Source organism: Bradysia coprophila, unplaced genomic scaffold (assembly GCF_014529535.1).
Source record: "Bradysia coprophila strain Holo2 unplaced genomic scaffold, BU_Bcop_v1 contig_211, whole genome shotgun sequence".
Lineage (NCBI taxonomy): Eukaryota > Metazoa > Arthropoda > Insecta > Diptera > Sciaridae > Bradysia > Bradysia coprophila.
In genome coordinates, this window is record NW_023503474.1 from 103,600 (window position 1) to 108,959 (window position 5,360).

The window sequence follows — 5,360 nt, forward strand, 5'->3', positions numbered from 1 at the left end:
ACATTTGTAAATTAAGCGGAAACAGATTTCCAGCGAACATTTCCGATTTTAGCTTAAGACGTTCCATAAAGATAACCAATGTCTGTCCCAGTTCTGGCAACATTCTATACCATTTCGAAAAATACATCGCATTCGACAGAGCATTACTCGTCTCGGAAATGCCATTTCCGTAATAGGTGTAGAGAAATGTTTGAAATGTAATGGAAAATAGGAAGGCCAACAGATATGTAAATAGGAAAATATTTTCCGATGGCGATACCTGGGAGGAGAAATGATTGGAAAATAAATTGAAATGACTTATCAAATTAACGAAAATTACCGTATTCAATTGATAGATCGACGAGCTTAATGTTGCGCCGCTTAGACAAATTTGCGTAAAAAATTGAAGGGAAAAGTAACGCTTGATATCTGACACCAGGCTATTTGAAACAATTTAAATTATACAAAAACATTCGCAGCTATTGGTGGTGTTGGACTAGAGTTGCATAAAGGTTGAAGTTAAGAACCTTGAGAACTTTATGAACGGGTCCCTAAAAGCTATATTTTATGTTATGTGCTATGATTCTACTGCATGTTGCCATAGAGATGTGGCGTGAGGCGCAATTTAGTCAGTGTAATAAGAAACAATTTAACTCTGACGGTACATGTTTGAAGTATGACAAAAATTCGTTCAGAGAGACATCTCGCTGGGAGCAGAGAAATACCGCATCTGCCCTTGTAAGAACTAAAATAATTGAGCGTCTGTCCCTTTATTTTGAATTGACACCATAAATGCGCCCACTTTTTCAGTTGAGATTTACTTTTCGGTTCATTCGTTAGTTAAGAGGTTCGTTCGTCAATTAGAAGGTGCTGTTGAGGTGTGTTTTGGGCAATATCTTATATTATAGGGTTGTGTAGACCTCTCTGCATTTCAGCAACAACACCGACACTTTCATGATCTGTGAACCCTAACAGCCCAAGTAAGAAAATTGTGGACTGTCTAATCCGATTCATGCCCTAAGTACGCTGAAAATTCAATGATGGTCTAGCGCAACAGCAACATTTACGTGAATTGATCTTGTATTATTACTCATTTGATCAAATAAGGGGTCATTCATAAATGACGTCCACTACTTTTGGTCAGTTTTACACCCCCCCTCCACCCTCTTCACGCAAAAGTGGTCAAATTTGACCCAATTTTGTATGGAGTGTCCGAAATCGTAGACCCCCCTCCCCCCTCAGCACCGGACGTCATTTATGAATGACCCCTAAGACCGTGCAACTCACGCCGTAAGTGCGGTCGAAATTCAAAATGGAAAGTGCGGAGGTCTTTCTGACGCAGCGTCATTTTCATACGTTGAAATGTTTCTGTTCACTTTTTCATTGACTCGTTCACTTGAAATTCAAATCTTAGGCACACCTACGGCGTGAATTGGCAGGTTCGTGTCGGAACTGAATTATAATGAACAGTGCGAAAATAACAATGAATATAAACTACCAGATATGGTCAACCTTCACCGCGGAGGACATAACGACTTTAATAACGGATCCAAACGCAATCATTTTCAAATTTTTTTTGACATAAATAATGAACTCGTTCAAGATAATTCGACCGATTTTGAAGAATGTCCATACCTGTTATGTACATTCATTGGAAAATAAGACTAGAACAATGCCTGTCAACTGACTTCAAAATGCTCTGATGTTCTTCGAAACACAATCTCGCCGACTCAACATTCTTCCCCATTGCCACTTTGCGTGATAGTTTATTGTCATCCACTTCATTGAAATTGGTTCCCAATTCTTCGATTCGTTCGTGCAGCATTTCAAACTGTGCCGTTACCATGCCCATTAAGTAGTAAGCGTAACAATCCATTGTCACATTAAGATTCCCCACAATGAACGCTCCAATCATATTGTGAGCGTATGCAATCCAGTAATCTCTGCGATTGTGCTTCCAGTCGAGTGGATACCAACTGGGAATCGGTAACTCAAAGTCGGTAGCCAATAATGTTTTGAATATGGCAGCGAGAACTGCGGAATTGGCACCACAATAGAACATTAGCGACAGACGCTTGAGATTGTACAATTTTGCGTAGAAAACTTTGTCATTCGGTTGGCTCTTCCGTTGGATCTCTGACAGTTTCCCATAGCATTCGATTATGTTGGGTTTGTAATAGCTGTAGTTCAGCAACTTGAAGAATGTAGACAGAACAGCCAGGGTCGACGTCAACGTTTCCGTGAAGTGGTCCATGTCGTTGATATTTTTCAAAATGTTCACAAACATAAAAACACTGTAGACTAGAGGTATACTGATGTGAAGCAGTACGGAGTACATTTTGTACAACGGATGTTTGGTTGATTTAGGCCATAAGCCAAATATGTACAACATGCGCCTCAGACTTTTACTCAATTCATTTTCGCTGTAATCTACCATGTCGTTCTGGTGGTTACACCTCTTAGAAATTACTGAACTGGTCGTAGCGTGAATTCGATAGCTTTATAAATTAGTAGATACATAGTCGCACCGTCGTTGAGCGTTTTCGATAAATCACTTCAAACAACGCACTCTCATACAGGCACAAGAACAGATTTTAAATAAGTAGTCTACTCGATGCAGTAGTCAGAATTTTCCATATAAATTGAGTTTTTTATGTTGGTATAATGTTGGACCAAAATAAGAGGCTTTTGATGAACTGTTATGACGAAAGAGAAGGATATATGATTTGGATCAGTTATTTCAACTTGCCTTGGTGTAGATGCCAAACATTTATATGAAAATATGCAACGACAAGAACCCAAAGGAAAGTTATAATTAACTGGTCCGCGTAACTCTAGCTCTGATCATAACAGTCCATAGACTTATGATGAGAGAGAAGGAAATATAATTTGGACCAGTTTAACTTGCCTGGCGCGATGTGTCAAAATTTATTTGAAAATATATAGTGTTCAAAGAGAATGTCAAAAAGAGTGTTCACCCATCGAGCTCAGTTAAATTAACTGGTTTTTTCCTAGTTAACTGGACTTTTACATACAAATTTTGACGTATCACCCAACGGAACCAGTTAATTTTTCTCTCTTTTACGCTCTTTGAACACTGTATTCAATGACAAGTACTTCATCTCTCATGGCGAGTTATAGAATTCACGGTAATTCCTCTCATTTTGACATGTGACACAGATATAAGTTACAAAACAGCTGGTCAGAAATCGCTCTACGTGAACACTGTATAATTAACTGGTCTTCGATATTCGTGTTCTAATCTTTAAATTCTATTCGTTATAACCATAGACCCTAGACTTCCCCTGAGTTTCACACCGAATTCTAATTGCCTAAATCTACAATGGTTTTTTTCTGTAGTTTGGAGCACATATTTGATATTTTTTAGAGTTTTAATGCTTAGTTTCCTCTTACCAAAAAAAGTAACTCCGTGTTAAAGACAAAATTTAAATTTTTCAATTTTTTCTTTGTTTATTTGACAGCTCGCTCTCTCACGGAGTACTTTTTGTTGAGTGGAATGGACACCTAAAAGTCTCTGTTACAACAAAGTGTTTTGAGGTAATCATATTTTGGCACAAAATTTGAAAATCCCTAAGCGAATTCAAGTTTCACGCCTTGACTGGGAACATCGATGACTTTTAAAACTCTGATAAATCTGAGATTGTGCTTTTTAAAGATGAACCAACTGTAATTTAGAATACGATGTGCTTTTGGATAATTGATACTTGGAATCACGATTCTTACTGCACCGTTTAACATTTGCTGTATTTTGCATTATAGCATAAGTCTCATCCTTCAATAAATTATTTGGAAATTTTGAATAATTTATTTTCCACATTTATATGTCGAACATCCCGTCAAAAGTTTGGTTTTACCCACAGATAATCAATTCTGTTCAATCAAACTGTTTAGAAAGTAAAAATGGTTTTCTGAAAATTAGTGACCGACGATTAACGGTACGAAATATAGAATATGTTCATTCTCATATTTATCAAGGTCATACCAGTCCTAAACTTTCCTTACGAGCGAAGCGACGTGTGCTGAAAAAAATCCATTTCCTGTCGAGATACGAACAACGTTTTGTGCACTGGCAAAACACATCAATTTTCTTCAGTCATGGAAAAATTCATGTAATTCCTTTCACGCACGATAAATCGTAAAAAAAAGTTTTTTCCCGCACAATACATCGTTCGGGAAAAGCTGTAAATTTCTCTACGAAAAATCATGGCAAAATATGTCGTATTTCAGCTGTCCGGTGCACAAATATGTAATCGACTGGACAGGGCACTTTGTATATGGGTCGAAGAAAATTTGTGGGACAGGTCGTTTCATTCATAACTTTTGTGGAAATCTATTTTTATCTGTTCTTGTTATTGTCATCCATTGACAATGCCCATAACTGTGGTGTGGATCTATCGATCCGATTTCTATAGTTTTAAGAGAATATGAAACAGTCTTTGCTCTATTTGCATCTTTTATCGAATTGCACACTCAAATTGCTAAACATGCTTGCATTCATTTTTGCATTCGATTCGTCTCTAAAAGACGGAAACAGAGCAGAAACATTACGATTTGAATGTGAATTCCCACATAAATGCTGCAATCAACACGTTTGGAGCTACATCGGCTTATGCCAAAGTATACTTAATTTCATGACGTGGTGCATAACCTGTTGAGCAGATAATATGTTTTGTTTTATAAAAGATGCATCGCGTCATGAAACTCACTATACTTTGACAGAAGCCGATGAACCACTAAAATATGGTGTTTTTTCTCCCTATGCGCATCGGCTTGAAAGCCAACCATTTTGTCAATTTAACTCACATTTTTCAACAAATTTAAATTGTGTTAGAATCAGAAGAAAAATTGTCATGGCCCATCAAGCAAATGCAGACGACATTTTATCTGATGTAGAAGATTTGAACCAGGTCAGAAATTGCCGGTCATTTGTCGCTCACCATTACGGAAGGAAATTCAAGGAAATAAATTTTGTGTTTTAGATGGGCGCCATAACACCGATTGAAGCAGCAAAAACAATCAACGATTTGGATGACATTTGTCTGATCAAAATATTTTCAAACAAATCGCTGACCTCGATCGATCTCTGTTCTCTGGCAGAGACTTGTAAACGTTTCAAACAGTTAGTCCAGGGTGTGTTTCCAGAGGAATTTCACATAACAAGTCAAACATTTATCAGCAGCTGGCTCACCTCTATGGACTGTTGCACATTTTTCTGTGGGTGGGATTGCGAAAGAATTTTAAAGAATTTCGGATCACGTTTGGTAGCATTTCGTGTAGACGAGACGAATGAATTCGTTGTGAATTCGGTAGCAAGATATTGTGGCGACGTCACGTTGAAGCTACTCGAAATTCACGGTATG